This window comes from Protopterus annectens, chromosome 15.part0 (genome assembly GCF_019279795.1).
Source record: "Protopterus annectens isolate FY-2018-M chromosome 15.part0, PAN1.0, whole genome shotgun sequence".
NCBI classification, from domain to species: domain Eukaryota; kingdom Metazoa; phylum Chordata; order Ceratodontiformes; family Protopteridae; genus Protopterus; species Protopterus annectens.
The window spans coordinates 838,975,544-838,992,879 of NC_056749.1; positions in this window are offsets into that span (position 1 = coordinate 838,975,544).

The window sequence follows — 17,336 nt, forward strand, 5'->3', positions numbered from 1 at the left end:
TGTGTTTATTCTTAAATTTAAAATAACATGCATACCTGGAGAATGTGGTTTCTAGATAATTCAAAAAACAAAGCAAAGCAGTTTTACATATATTCATCTTTTCTGTTTATGTTAGAGTTTACAGGTAATTCTAAATCTGAATATTTCAACTAGCTGAGACTTGCCTTGAATTCTTAGATGACCTTTCTGTCACATTAACAACTTATATACTACTCTGTTTACAAAGTTAGCCCAATTGTATTAAGTTGTTAAGAATCTAAGTATTGATTTTCCAAGTTTACTGGGTAGAACATAAGAGGATTGCGATCAGGTTTCCAATCTTAGCCACTTTATTAAGTATTTGTGATATGGATGCCAAGAAATTAATGTCAAAAGTTTAGCTCAAGAAGTAAGTCTCAGCATCCATGTTGAGAACAAATAAACAACTAGGATCTGAGACACAATCATAATTCTGTTGTAGTGCATGCAGCTGCTCCCTGGACTAGTAGTTAGGATCTGAGACACAATCATAATTCTGTTGTAGTGCATGCAGCTGCTCCCTGGACTACTAGTTAGGATTTGACACCTAATCATAATTCTGTTGTAGTGCATGCAGCTGCTCCCTGTACTGCTAGTTAGGATCTAAGACCCAATCATAATTCTGTTGTAGTGCATGAAGCTGACCCCGGTACTACTAGTTAGGATATGAGACCCAATCATAATTCTGTTGTAGTGCATGAAGCTGCTCTCGGTACTACTAGTTAGGATCTGAGACCCAATCATAATTCTGTTGTAGTGCATGCAGCTGCTCCCTGTACTGCTAGTTAGGATCTAAGACCCAATCATAATTCTGTTGTAGTGCATGCACCTGCTCCCTGTACTACTAGTTAGGATCTGAGACCCAATCATAATTCTGTTGTAGTGCATGAAGCTGGTCCCTGTACTACTAGTTAGGATCTGAGACCCAATCATAATTCTGTTGTAGTGCATGAAGCTGGTCCCTGTACTACTAGTTAGGATCTGAGACCCAATCATAATTCTGTTGTAGTGCATGAAGCTGGTCCCTGTACTACTAGTTAGGATCTGAGACCCAATCATAATTCTGTTGTAGTGCATGAAGCTGGTCCCTGTACTACTAGTTAGGATCTGAGACCCAATCATAATTCTGTTGTAGTGCATGAAGCTGACCCCGGTACTACTAGTTAGGATCTGAGACCCAATCATAATTCTGTTGTAGTGCATGCAGCTGCTCCATGTACTACTAGTTAGGACCTGAGACCCAATCATAATTCTGTTGTAGTGCATGAAGCTGCTCTCGGTACTACTAGTTAGGATCTGAGACCCAATCATAATTCTGTTGTAGTGCATGCAGCTGCTCCCTGTACTACTAGTTAGGCTCTGAGACCCAATCATAATTCTGTTGTAGTGCATGCAGCTGCTCCCTGTACTACTAGTTAGGATCTGAGACCCAATCATAATTCTGTTGTACTGCATGCAGCTGCTCCCTGTACTGCTAGTTAGGATCTGAGACCCAATCATAATTCTGTTGTAGTGCATGAAGCTGACCCCGGTACTACTAGTTAGGATCTGAGACCCAATCATTATTCTGTTGTAGTGCATGCAGCTGGTCCATGTACTACTAGTTAGGACCTGAGACCCAATCATAATTCTGTTGTAGTGCATGAAGCTGCTCTCGGTACTACTAGTTAGGATCTGAGACCCAATCATAATTCTGTTGTAGTGCATGCAGCTGCTCCCTGTACTACTAGTTAGGATCTGAGACCCAATCATAATTCTGTTGTAGTGCATGCAGCTGCTCCCTGTACTACTAGTTAGGATCTGAGACCCAATCATAATTATGTTGTAGTGCATGAAGCTGCTCCTGGTACTACTAGTTAGGATCTGAGACCCAATCATAATTCTGTTGTAGTGCATGCAGCTGCTCCCTGTACTACTAGTTAGGATCTGAGACCCAATCATAATTCTGTTGTAGTGCATGAAGCTGGTCCCTGTACTACTAGTTAGGATCTGAGATCCAATCATAATTATGTTGTAGTGCATGAAGCTGCTCCCTGTACTACTAATTAGGATCTGAGACCCAATCATAATTCTGTTGTAGTGCATGCAGCTGCTCCCTGTACTACTAGTTAGGATCTGAGACCCAATCATAATTCTGTTGTAGTGCATGAAGGTGGTAGCATGCAGCTGCTCCCTGTACTACTAGTTAGGATCTAAGACCCAATCATAATTCTGTTGTAGTGCATGCAGCTGCTCCCTGTACTAGTAGTTAGGATCTGAGATCCAATCTTAATTCTGTTGTAGTGCATGCAGCTGGTCCCTGTACTACTAGTTAGGATCTGAGACCCAATCATAATTCTGTTGTAGTGCATGAAGCTGGTAGCATGCAGCTGCTCCCTGTACTAGTAGTTAGGATCTAAGACCCAATCATAATTCTGTTGTAGTGCATGCAGCTGCTCCCTGTACTGCTAGTTAGGATCTGAGACCCAATCATAATTCTGTTGTAGTGCATGAAGGTGGTAGCATGCAGCTGCTCCCTGTACCACTAGTTAGGATCTAAGACCCAATCATAATTCTGTTGTAGTGCATGCAGCTGCTCCCTGTGCTACTAGTTAGGATCTGAGACCCAATCATAATTCTGTTGTAGTGCATGAAGCTGGTAGCATGCAGCTGCTCCCTGTACTACTAGTTAGGATCTAAGACCCAATCATAATTCTGTTGTAGTGTATGCAGCTGCTCCCTGTACTACTAGTTAGGATCTAAGACCCAATCATAATTCTGTTGTAGTGCATGCAGCTGCTCCCTGTACTACTAGTTAGGATCTGAGATCCAATCATAATTCTGCTGTAGTGCATGCAGCTGCTCCCTGTACTACTAGTTAGGATCTGAGATCCAATCATAATTCTGTTGTAGTGCATGCAGCTGCTCCCTGTACTGCTAATTAGGATCTGAGATCCAATCATAATTCTGTTGTAGAGCATGCAGCTGCTCCCTGTACTACTAGTTAGGATCTGAGACCCAATCATAATTCTGTTGCAGTGCATGCAGCTGCTCCGTGTACAACTAGTTAGGATCTGAGACTCAATCATAATTCTGTTGTAGTGCATGCAGCTGCTCCCTGTACTGCTAGTTAGGATCTGAGACCTAATCATAATTCTGTTGTAGTGCATGCAGCTGCTCCCTGTACTACTAGTTTGGATCTGAGATCCAATCATAATTCTGTTGTAGTGCATGCAGCTGCTCCCTGTACTACTAGTTAGGATCTGAGATCCAATCATAATTCTGTTGTACTGCATGCAGCTGCTCCCTGTACTACTAGTTAGGATCTGAGATCCAATCATAATTCTGTTGTAGTGCATGCAGCTGCTCCCTGTACTACTAGTTAGGATCTGAGATCCAATCATAATTCTGTTGTAGTGCATGCAGCTGCTCCCTGTACTGCTAGTTAGGAACTGAGATCCAATCATAATTCTGTTGTAGTGCATGCAGCTGCTCCCTGTACTGCTAGTTAGGAGCTGAGATCCAATCATAATTCTGTTGTAGTGCATGCAGCTGCTCCCTGTACTACTAGTTTGGATCTAAGACTCAATCATAATTCTGTTGTAGTGCATGCAGCTGCTCCCTATACTACTAGTTAGGATCTAAGACCCAATCATAATTCTGTTGTAGTCCATGAAGCTGCTCCCGGTACTACTAGTTAGGATCTAAGACGCAATCATAATTCTGTTGTAGTGCATGCAGCTGCTCCCTGTACTACTAGTTAGGATCTAAGACCCAATCATAATTCTGTTGTAGTGCATGCAGCTGCTCCCTGTACTACTAGTTAGGATCTAAGACCCAATCATAATTCTGTTGTAGTGCATGCAGCTGCTCCCTGTACTACTAGTTAGGATCTGAGATCCAATCATAATTCTGTTGTAGTGCATGCAGCTGCTCCCTGTACTACTAGTTAGGATCTGAGATCCAATCATAATTCTGTTGCAGTGCATGTAGCTGCTCCCTGTACTACTAGTTAGGATCCGAGATCCAATCATAATTCTGTTGTTGTGCATGCAGCTGCTCCCTGTACTGCTAGTTAGGATCTGAGACCCAATCATAATTCTGTTGTAGTGCATGAAGCTGACCCCGGTACTACTAGTTAGGATCTGAGACCCAATCATAATTCTGTTGTAGTGCATGCAGCTGCTCCATGTACTACTAGTTAGGATTTAAGTCCCAATCATAATTATGTTGTAGTGCATGAAGCTGCTCCTGGTACTACTAGTTAGGATCTGAGACCCAATCATAATTCTGTTGTAGTGCATGCAGCTGCTCCCAGTACTGCTAGTTAGGATCTGAGACCCAATCATAATTCTGTTGTAGTGCATGCAGCTGCTCCCTGTACTACTAGTTTGAGTAAAAAAAAACAGGAAAAAAAGCAGTAAGTGTTTTTCTGGCTTTCATATCCTGTAAAGCACGTAGTGAGCAATGCTAAATGGATAACAACACACTTCAAGGCAATATTTTGTGACAAAGTCATGGACAGATTGGAGCTAAAGCAGGCAGAAACCAAACTGTTTTTCAAGTTCTGCCACTGTGATTTGCTGGTCAGCAATGTCATTTGTGAGTCACTAGTGAAAGACCCAATATTAACAGTGTTTGGGGGGTGCTGAACAATTAAGACTGTGTCTCGTGCTAGTATACTCCTTAACTAGTTTGTCATTTTGCTTATATTGTAGTGTAATTACAGTGCCCATGGACTACATGCTTATTGTGATGCTTGACAATGGTTTATTTTTATTTTATGTACACTGAGTTATATATATATTTATTTATTTATTTTTATTTAACATTTGTTTACAGGGAAAGTCCAACTGGACACAGGTCCTTTTTCAGAAGAGGCCCAGGGAGAAAAGCTTTATGAGTAACAGTAAATTTTCATGCACATATTACAATAATCAAAAAGTATAAAATAAACAAAATATATTAGACATAACAACATACAAATGTGTTACATCTTGACAACAAAACCTAGGCTTTGAACATAGCTAGTATTATTTGTAGGTTTGACTTGTGTCAAGATATAAGGTTAAGAGAGGTCGGTAAGATCAAAGGATTAAACACCAGGGGAGACATTGGATATGTTTTGGGTATACTGTGATGTATCAGAGCACTCGTGAGGGGTTAGTACAGGAACATAGCCACTTATTTTTTAGATAAGCTTTAAGTGATGGTGGATGAGATTGAGAGAATGGAGTTAGGAAGGGAGTTCCATATACCAGATATATAGTTGGAAAATAAAGATTCTCCTGCAGTGTTGTTAGCCTTGAAGACGGTGAGTAAGTTCTTGTTAGAGCAAAGTGGTCTGCTGGAACTGTAAGAAAGGATGCGATTTTGTAGTATAGGGGTTCTAGTTGGTTGTCTTACAATTTTGTGAGTTAGAGAGTGTTGGTTGTAAAGAATAATGTTGGGAAGCTCTAGCCAGTCTAGTATCCTTAAAGTTGTACAATGATGTGTTCTATATGGGCAGTCAGATGCAATCTTAGCAATTTTATTATAACATGCTTCTAGCTTTGATAAGTCAGTTTTCCTTAGATTAGTTAAAATTAGAGAGGCGAGCAGATGGGTTTGTCCTAATATAATTTTGTCCATTGTGGTCAGGAACCTTTTGTGCCTATATAGACTTCCAAGTTTCTTATGGACTTTTTTAATAGTTAGGGAGACATACACATCAAATTTTAGGGTATTGTCTATTTCCACTCCAATAAGCTTTGTATGGGTTGTCAGGGAGAGCACAGTATTGTCTTTGGCTATTATGTTAAATGTTGGGCATGAGATAATAGTTCTTGTTAGATTGGAAGAGTAATAATTTAGTTTTGTTTGGGTTCTGGATTAGATGGGTGTTGGCTAACATCATCAGAAGCCCTGGGAGATACAGGGTGAAAGCGCTTAGTTCCGTTGTTCAATAAAGCCTATTAAGTGTTTACCGGTTCTGTATGGGTTTTGGTGGCATTTTTTATTTTATTTAGACAGAATGTCCAATTTGTTCACTATACTTCTAATATTAATGTTCATTAACAATAGGTCTGATTTTTTTTCTCTTTAGGATTAGATGTGTGGGGGTGGTGAGACTAGAGTGATTAGATGGGTTGGTGATATCTGAGAGTGGTCCAGGGTTTGGGTGAATGTCACCACTAAGCAGTAGCCTAGAGGCAATGTTGGTAAGTAGTTTCAATCATTTGATAAGTTCATTGTTAAATAACTGAGCATTAAGGTGACTATCTTTAGTAGGGATTCATTTAAATGGAAAATATTGGAGAATAGTAATATCGACAAGTGTAGGACTGATGGTGAAATATGTACATGGAATAGTATGGTAAGGTGGGTTTGTGGTGTGATGAAAAGTGAGTGTCTGGAATGTGTTGTGGTGGTAAGTAGTGAGGTGAGATAATATGAGTGTAGTAAGAAGTGATAGGTTAAACACGAGCATGGTATAGGTCTAGGAGGATGAAACAGGATAACAGGAAGTGCATCTAATCGGATGGATAGAGTGAGGGAGTGTCTGCCTAGCGCTCTAAAGTAGAAGTACTGGGGGCGGGTGAGATTTGGGGGCAGGGAGGGGAGTGGAGTGAGTCCGAAGGGTGAACGGAGCAGGCAGAGCAACCCCAGCAGGAGAGATTCTAGATAGATATAGATATAGATTTAAACATAACTATTTAGTTTCATGCAGTTCTTTCTTTATTTTTTGTTTATTACTCCATTTAGCATGAATCACTGTACTTTTAATTACATATCTCATGAACCAATTTTGTCTAAAGAGAATTAATTTCTGCTAATAATTATATTATACTGATCTGCTCTTATAAGATTGCTAATGTTTATGTTCTTTTTTCATCCTTCTTGATTAATAATAAGAAAGGGCCAAGTCATTGCATGGTGCATTCCTCTTTAAAATATAAAAACTGAAGGTACACATTCTGCATTGATATCACTTGCAAAGTTGTTTATAAAACTGTATCTGTCACATTATTTAGTAATAAGTGTTATTGCATGTTTATGTCTTTTTGTTATTGTTGTTTCTGAATTTTCTCAGTTCTTACTGTCACTGAAAAAGAAACTTTATCCTGTATTAGTAAATGGGTACAACTAAAATACATTGAAATTGAAAAGTGAATCCATTTCTGACCATTTGTGACACTTGATCTGAATAAGTTAGTGGCTGATAGATAGAAGGATTTAACTTTCTTTCCTTCACCCCCATCATTTCAAAACATACCTCACATTACATTATACCCCAAGGTCTAGTTTAAGTAATACTTCACTTGGAGCTTCTCTGCCCATATTTCTGACCTATCTTCTTACTTTCATCTGTGTGAGAGTTATGCATATGTGTCCTTTCAGCACTTATTGGGCGTACAGCTGAAACATTTTCATAGCTATGCTCTAGAATATTCATATTTTTGGCTACAGAATATTTTCTTGCATTTTACTCACTTTAACAAAATTGTTCTTTTGTCACAATTTCTATATGGCCGAACCAGTGCAATTTATTTCTTTTTTTTATCACATTTACAGCCACACCTGACATAGAACTTGTTGTTGTGCTTTTTATGTTTCCCATATTTCATTTTTTTCATGAATTTTCTTTGCTCTTGTAATTTTAGACAGTTCTAACTCTTATTTTAACTATTTTACATATGACAGACTAATTACACTGACTTGCTGTACATGGTATGAAAAGTGAATAAAAACCTTGAAAAGAGGAAGAATATATTTATGGAACTAATGGAATGTATTTATTTTCAAGATGAAAATGTAATTGTTTAGATTTAGAACTATATAATCCTAACTTATGGTTGAAGAATGATCCAAATGTAATTAGAGAAATGTTTGTGTCTGCAAGACAACTTATCAGAACACTGAAAAAAATCAGTAGAGTTAATTTGCATATCACTGCAAGTAGAATAGCAGAAACCATTAAATGGACAAATACTGTATCTGCATTTTTTTTGTGCAGGAAGTCTTAAATAATTAGTTCCTCTTTTCTTGAAGAGGTCATAGGTTAGAATAACAACAAACAGAGAAACATTTGGGAACTATTGTGACTCTAGAAAGAGTTTGCAATGTGTCCACCATGTATTCTTTACAAGGGCATACAATCCTATAGAAACTATAGGGTATGGAAAAATGGTTTACCTCACAGATGCAAGGTATAGGGTTTGATTCTCAGCTTTCAGGGTAACTTGATTAGCCTTAAAATTACTCAGAAGGGAATAGGTTTGGTATAATGATTAAGATCTTCATCTCATAAAAACAAAGTATAGGGTATGATTCTGCCCTTAGGCTATTAGTTAGGCTTAAAATAGTCCTTCAGGGCAGCTATCCTAATATTAATCTATAAACCTATTTAAGAAGAAAGAGATATTTGTACCTAACAAAATATTTGTTTTAATAAGACAATCATTGCAATCATTGGGGGAGGGGGTTGACATAATGGTTACGTTGTTAACCTTGTAGTCACAAAGTCTAGCATGTGATTGTCACTTCTTGGAAGTGTACCTAGACTGAACATGCCAACAATTAAGCAAACTTTCTCCTCACATCCCTGGGGAAAATTTGTGACCACTGAGCCAGCAAACCATACTGGTTTTAAAGAATACCCTGCTTGATAGATAAGAACAGGCTATTCCAGATACAAGAGATACATTGGGTTAAGTATATACAAACTATCTGATGTTGTTAATGAGATAATAATGGTTGTGGCCTCTAGAATAAGTGTTTGCTTTGGCTTTGTTTAGGTAAAGGAGTTTAAAGGCTGATTTCATTCATAGCATGGAAGGCTAAAGAAAGAGCATCCCTTGCAAACCTGTATAATACTTCTTCACAGACACTCTGTTAAAATAATTAACTGGGGAAATGGAAAAGTAAAAAATAAGATGCAAGTGAAATAAGTCAAAAATTATAAAACGAGGATAGGTTATAACAGTAAGGGAGCTCGGGGTTGGTGTTATGGTTAAGAAGTTTACCTCATAAACACAAGATGCAGGGTTTGATTGTCACTTTTGAAATGGAAATTGGCTAGACATAAACAGTCTGCAAGAGCAGCTGGCCTAGTCCTTACCTATAAACCTAAAATGACAAAGAGAACCATGGGGTGCAGTTCACTTAAAAATGTTGTGGGGGTTGAAATTCACATTTTGTGTACTAAGTGTAACTATAAGCATGAGGAAATGGTCTGTCTTGATTCTATTCAATTTTGTAGAATGTCTAGATATAATTAGCAAATGTGTCCAAAAGAAAAAAACAGTATTTTCAAAAGATGTACATTGCTAAAAAACATGAGCATTTTTTTTTTATTTGTAATATTAAAGTGAAATGAGTTGATACAGTAAGGTAACAAATCCATCAAATGCACTGACTCAAGCAGGTAAGTCGATTGCAGGTAAGAGATGCTGAAAGGTAATACAAAATGTGGACTTTAAACTAGACATAAGTGATGAGAAGAATATTTTTTTCCTGAAAAAATAAAGCACTGGGGATGACATGCATTGAATACAAAGATGTGAGCACATTTATTGAAATAAGCAAGATAAAAAGTAAATACACTGGGTCAGGAATCTGCTTAAAAATCAAATATAAAAATACATTTTTTTCCAAATATTATAGCGTAAAAAGTGCATCTAATAGTTTGCATGGTCTGGCTTCTGAGGGTTAGAAATACTAAAATGAAATCATATTGTGAAAGCAGAAATACTGACATACAGCATCAGTCAAACAGTGGCAAAGAAATTGTGAGCACTCAAAAAACCACTGTGGCGATAACCTTCCTAGCTATGCCGATGTAATTAAGGGTTTAGGAAGCCTGACAGGAGGGCGTCATATAAAACTAAATCCTGAAAACATGGCACAGATTCAAGTTCCAAAGGAAGTAGCAGTAGTTCTCAGGAGCAGATCTATGAAAGCACTTCAGCAAATGGAGAGCTTCTATGTCATTAAAAAACAATTAAATTAACAGCATAGATAAATGGTGTGATTATTGTTGTAAAGCAAAACATTATTCATATTTGTGTTGATATGCAAGATCCTAATTAACTGATTGAAAAAGATTATTTGTAGTTAGAGAAGTCTTCTCACCAAAGTCAAATGCTAAGATGTTTTAGCACTAGATAAAAGCAGGGGATTCTGTCAGATAAAGCCATGTGAAGAAAGCTCTTGAACTGTACAAAGTGTGGGAATATATAATAATTGTCAAGTTTGACCTGGGTTTATGAAATTAATGGGACACAGAGAAATAGAATATTACCAAGATAATTTATTGATCACAACAAACACTTGTTTTTCAAGGTCTTGTTTAAGAGATGGCTTTCATGTGAATATTGGTGAATGGTAAGAGATGGCTTTCGTGTGAATATTGGTGATTGGTCAATACCATCTATACACATATCTGATCAGTATCCATGTGTTAGCTATGGCAATGGTTTTCTCAGCTGACTGTAGCTGTAACTGTGAAAGTGCTGTCTTACCATCGTGTCTGTCTCTCTTCCCCTCAGAACTTAAAGGTATTAAACAATTTAGTCACTTCTTCCCCTGCAACAAGCAGAAATCTGGTAAACGGACCATTGTTAGCAGTTTTAGGGTTTACTGTCAGTCAGGAAACATTCAGTATTCACTACTTCCTGTTGTTTAATGCATTGCCTTAAAATGATTTGGTGGTTGTACCTGTACTATGTGTGAAATGTATAAACAAACCAGTCCTGCTGAAGTTCTGAGAATACTAATTCACTCAGGGCACTACATCACATCTAAGTTTATTAAACTATAATATAATGAATATAGTTGTGATATCTTGCTGTGTCTTCAGAGGTACTGTCCAGACTTTGTAACAGTACCGACCAAGGAAATCAGACTGCATTACTTACGTATTGGTACACTGGAAATTCTAAATTCACTAGTATCTAAAAAAGACATGCAGTATGTTATCTAAAGTAGTCCATGAAAATACTCTAATGTATGGTATTACAATCTGAGTTTAATTTTGTAATACTAGTGCCAGCGTGGTATAAAGCCATTTTTGGTGGTTCCTGCCTTCACCTACTGTTCACCTTCCTTGTTCCTCACCTGGGTACCATTTGTTTGCCCTTCATTCTCTCCATTTTGTATTTGTATGTGTTCTGTCATTTTCACTTCTTTGTATGCCTTAGGCCCAGGTTGTGACAGAAAGGACTGACATAATGGTTAATGTCCTCACCTCACAAACACAAGAAGCAGGGTTTGATTCTGACCTAGAGTTATTGTATAATAATCTGCAAACTGATTACCAGTTATTTAACCATGGAAAGGATGTTTGGACTAGTATTAGAAAAAAAGAAAGAAATGTGTTGCACTGACGTTTATGCACATATGCCATGGTCACACACTGCATGTTATTTAAAAGTTTTTGGATTGGTCTGTGTTTTGCCACTTCATTCTTTTCTTTTTCAGTTTAGTGTTTTGTTTGTTTTATTTAAAAGTGTGTTTAATAAAAGTATCATCTCTCAGAACACATAGACAATTTTTTTATGAAATATATTTGGCAGACCACATGACAAAAAAGGAAGATGAGATATATAAGGAATGGTCTGTATAAATACATCAGATAAACTGTACAGAAAAATAAATCACATGACATTACATTGCTGAAGAAGGGAACAAAATGAATTACCAAAATTAACACTGAAAGTACTGAGAATCTCATTTATTAAAGATGAAAGATGAAAGATAGCATAGGGAGCCATTCTAGAAGGGGGTCTGAAATGTAATCATATTTTTAGACTCACTCACTCACTTAATCAGCGCAGCTTGATTTCATTTAATTTCCTTTCCCTAACAACTACCAGAAATATTGCCATTAGTGTAGAAAAGCATTTTAGTAGTTCAGATTATTTACTTTTTGAGTTACACTTACTAGACTAGAATAAGAAGCACATCCCATGATTCTTTACTAAAGCTTTCAGTGGGATTCAATAAAGCCTACATGGTGGCTTTCACCATGTGCACATCTTGATGTGCACACAGGCACAGAAACTTTTAAATTCAGTAAGCACCATGTAGCGGCACAGCCCCCCACACACAGATAAACATGAAGACATGCTATTTACTGCATAAGCAGCTGAATTGCATGCTAATCAACCAAAGCAACACGTTGGAACTATTCAACAAGATATAATGCAACTGTGTAGAGTATGTGCTGTTGTTCCCCGTGAATTCCAAAATTTTTGGAATAGAGCCATGGAAAGGTGTCTGAAAATTAAAATGTGTAAGATTTGTACTGAACTGCCCTTAACATGTGACATTAGGCTGGGTGCAACAAAAGGAGAGTAACAATAGCAACATAAATCCTTTTTTGTGCCATAACATAAACACAGCTTTGCTCCCCCACCCCCAGATGAACAGTACACTTGTAAGTAATGCAGACTGATAAAAGTGTAAAAGTGTGTGCTAATCAAAATAAATATAAAAAACATTAAACAGGCAATTCATAATTATGTCAGCATAGCCTACATGTAATATTTAGCTGATGAAATGCAGGCATATCATCTAGAAACTAGTACACCTCTATGCAGATATATCCCAAAGTAATGGCATCTCTTCTGTGTTCAACACATAAACAATTCATCTCCCCTTCAGCTTTCTTAGCTACACAGTTGCCTTCTGTTGTAGATTCAGGGCTGTCAGCACAGCAAAGATGAAAATGAGGCCTGAACCCATTAGAATTGCTGAATCCAAAATCATTGGCTTCATGTATCCAGATGTAAACATCATGCAGTCGCTCCCTGAGTGCATAGATGGCAACTGTGAATGCTTACATCAGGCTCATGTGTCAGGTTAGCCTTACAAAGGTTTAAATATACATCTGTCAAGGTTGGAAATGCAAGTAAGTAGTGCACAATTCACAGGTTCTATTTCATTAACATCCAACCTCCTCTTCATTTGTGTGCAAATTGTTTTCTCTGTCACTTTCTTATTATTATTTTATTATTTTTGGCCATTGTTTGTGTGATGCAGTGTTTAGCACAATCATGGGTGACAGAGGAATGAATGGAAGGTTTGGCTGTGCTTATCTTGTTTGTGCAACATTGCACGATTCATAGGTTCATAGTTTAGTACTAAGCTAACTGCCCTTGCGAGCCATTTTAAGCCTAGCCAATTATCCCTCGTGAGACTCAAACCCTGCACCTTGGATTTGAAAGGCAAACACCTTAGCTATTAAGCCACCCTCCCAACCCCTGGACAAAAGGGAGATCTTAAGAATGACTAGTACATAAGGGAATGTCATATAACTATTCCAGTGGCAGCATTGCTAAAGTCTGACAGATAGCATTGACTCTGGAATACACCTGCTACTTAACTGACTCTGTGGCAGCATGTGTTAATGGACTTAATGCAGTGCTACATTCCTTTTTGGGACCAGATGGTTCTGGGTTTGAATTCAGCTGTATTTAATACTTTTGACTAGGTGCTACTTGATGTGCACCATTGAGCGATAATGTATTAAATGGGAAGATAGGACAGTGGTGAAACGGGGATGCTAAAGTCTGACAGTTAGTATTGAGTCTCTGGAATACACCTGCTCCTTAACTGACTCAGTGGCAGCAGGTGTTAATGTAGTTATATGTTCTTTTTTGGACCAGTTGGTACTGGGTTCGAATACAACTAAATCTAACACTTTTAAGTACTTTCATATTATCATTGTTGTACATTGGTGTGCGATGCGCACCATCGCACAATAATGTATTAAAGAAAAGAAACAGGAAAGATAGGACAGTGGTGTTAAGTGGGGCATGCAGGGGGAAGAACAAATGGAAAGCAATACAGGAATGTTCAGGAGGGAGGGAGGAAAGAACCGTAGTTATCCATTTCGTCAACAGTAAAAACTGATAACATATGCAGAATATTAGCTGAATTTGGATTGTCACTTCCAGAGAGAGGGGTGACCACAACACAATCATGTTGTATAGCCAACTGGACTGAATTAAGTGTGTCAAGGAGATAAAATGGAGAGCTATGTATTAGACATTTTTTTTTTTTTTTTGCAGAGAATGGAATGTTGGGGAAAGGACGCAGGTATGTCTGGGTCTGGTAAGTTGGGTAGGTGAGAAAGCAATTCCAGACAGACAATACAAACATGACAAGACACAGGAATGGTGATGGACAGAAGAGGTCAGTGGACATCACGGATGGGGTGAGGGTTGGGACATCCATGACACATGCTCTTCAAGCTGGGTGACAGTGAAAATTGAGTTCTCACCCACTGGACTTTGTCATCACTGTCACCTCACTCTGCCACTGGCTGGAGCACTCAGTTTTCTTCTCCTTCTCCTTGTCCTGCATAAAATGAGGGAGAGAAGCCCCTCCATCTGGTATAGGCATGCACCAATAGTGTGGTGCACAGCCCTATGCACCATCCTTGGCAGTTCAGCATGGGTGATAAACTCACCACCACTGCCACTGCTCCCAGAGGGACCACTGGAGTATCCTCCATGGCAGGACTACCTGAGGGGGTAGGTAGTGCAGGGGCAGCAGAGGTGGTCATGTCAGGTTGGCTACCAGTCATGCTGGGGCTGGTAGAGTGGGGGCAGGTGGATACTGTGGGGCAGTCCTACCCCACTATGCTGTGGAAAATTTTGTGATGTGGTACATATAAATGACATGGTCACATTCTGATGACACATAATAATATAAAACAAACAAAAAAAGAGAGATATGGGTTGGAGTGAGTGAAAAAAAGAGATAAGATTACTATCTTCATATCTAACATACAATGCATTAATACAATTATTTGACTCTATTATCTTAATGTTTACACTTGACTACCACCTCCTAATGGATAACTGTTACTTTTAAGGCTACCAGCTCCTAGCAGATGCACACTGTACTACAGACTGCAACAAGTACTCCTTTACACGTGCATATATTGCACACATGAGTGTTCCAGTTATACAGATTACAGCTTACAGCAAGTTATGTGAGCCACTGGTATACAGCTTTTACTTTAAACCTTTAAGTTACACATCATCAGCCCCTTTTTTCCCATTTTCTACATGGGGTCGGGGAATCATGGTAACTGTCTCCATCTCTCTAGATTCAATGCCACACTCCTGCCTTCTTCAACACTCATGCCTGACTGTCGCAGATCTTCTTTCACATAATCTACCCACCTCTTTGCTGGACATCCTTGATTCTTCTTACCTTCTTCCTGTCTGTCCCAAATATTCTTCACCAGAATATCTTCTGCTTTTCTGTACAAGTCTAAACCACAGTAATTTGTTCTTTTTGATCTTTTCTGCAACTGGAGATACTTTAGCTTCTGCTCTTATGTCCTCATTTCTTCATCCGTCCCACAGAGTGCATCCTACCACCCTTCTCAGGTACTTCATTTCCATTACCTCGAGCTTCTTCATCTGCTCTGCTTTTACTGCCCAGGTTTCTGTATCGTACGGGAGTACTGGTCACACCACTGTCTTGTACTTCCTACTTTTCAGCTTCTTTGGCATTCTTCTGTCATAGACTACACCCAACACCCTATGTCAGTTGGCTGCAGCCCATCTGATTCTAGCTTTGACCTCTTCATTCAGAATTCCCTTCTCCTCAACCACCCCTCACAAATACTTATGCTATTTACCTGTTCCACTAGCTTCCCTTCTATATAAATTCTCAGCTTCTTCTGATTTCCCCAGTTTGCTGCCATTACCACTGTCTCATCTGTGCTTAGGTTCATCCCATGTGCCTTCAGTTTTGCATTCCATTGCTTTATACTTTGCTGGAGCTCTTGCTCGGAGTCTGCCTGTAATACCACATTGTCTGCATACAGCAAATTTGTTGATCTATCCCCTCCAACCTGTTTGCTAATGTAGTCCATCACCAGTATGAACAGCAGTGGGCTCAGAGCTGAACCCTGGTGCACACCCACTCCCACTGGGAACCCCTTTGTGAGGCCAAACACTGTCTATACTTGAGTCATTGGGCTCTTGCACATAATCTGCACTAATGCTATCAATGTTTCTGGGACTTCAAACCACCACAGTACTGCCTAGATCAGCTTTCTTGGAACCTTGTCATATGCTTTCTCCAAGTCTAGGAATGCACACTTGGACTCTTTCCTCATCTCTAGCTTCTTCTAAACTATATGTCTTACTGCAAACATTACATTCTACTACTCTGCGTATCCATTAATTAGTCACCCTGTCTGGAACTTTCATGCAATATGATAGGAGTTTGATTGCTCTGTACTGCCCACACTTGTGGATGTCCCCTTTGTTCTTGTGCACTGGCGCGAGTATGTTTATTCTCCAGTAATCTGGCATATACCTTTCTCTCCACACTGCTATGAGTACCTTCAGGAGCCATTTCTCCCCTATCTCACCCAGCATCTTTATCATATCTGTTGTGACCTCATCTAAGCCTGCTGCTTTAATGTTGATCCTATGCCTGTTCCCCAGGTGGTGCCTTAATTTCTACATGAGTACAACCTATAGCACCCAATACTTCATGGTAGTGTACTACCCAGTAGAACTGCTGCATATTTATGACCCTCTCCTCAGAACTACGGGGAAAATATATGTGCTTACTGGCATGTTGGAGCATAGCATCCAAGAATGATCCTTCTGACAGATATGTACTTCTCACACAGAGATGTTAAAACTATGTTAGTTTCTGTTAACCTGGGAACTGAAGGCAGGTGACAAAGAGTGATGTCATCCAGGCTGACCCAGCAGTAATATTTAACATTGATTTAAAAACTCTCTCAGAGAAAGCCTGGGCATTTTGTATTTGTCTTTGGGTCTGACAACATCCACTCATGATCATCAACATCTGCAGCTGCCTTGCTAATAGTAAGTAACTAGGGTACAGTGATTTCTCTTAGATATAGATAGGAATATAATAAAGATTAGTTTATATGTTTTCTGTATTTATTTGATTTGGTGGCATTGATAACTACCTTATAATCTGGGCAGAAGGGGGCATAGCTAGTAAATCTGTGCCAGCCTTCCCCAGGTGTATGTGTGTGTGTGTGTGTCCTTTTATATAAATCAAATCTCAAAGTATGTGTGCGTCAGCTACTTGGGCAGGGACACAACACACTGGTTGGACAGAGATGGTGCTGGAGGTCTTGGTTTGACCCCCTCAGCTGAGATCTTAACCCTATAGCTGTGGCAGTGGGAAGTCTTATTGGCAATCTGGAGAAAGAGGGAGAAACCAGCCCCAGGCTGACTGTGATCTCTGTGTGCTCTTAAAGGAAATTGTACTTTACTGTGTGTGTACTTCTAATCCTCCCAATGTGTACATCCCTCACTGTTGCCTGTGGTGAGGATTGAGACTCC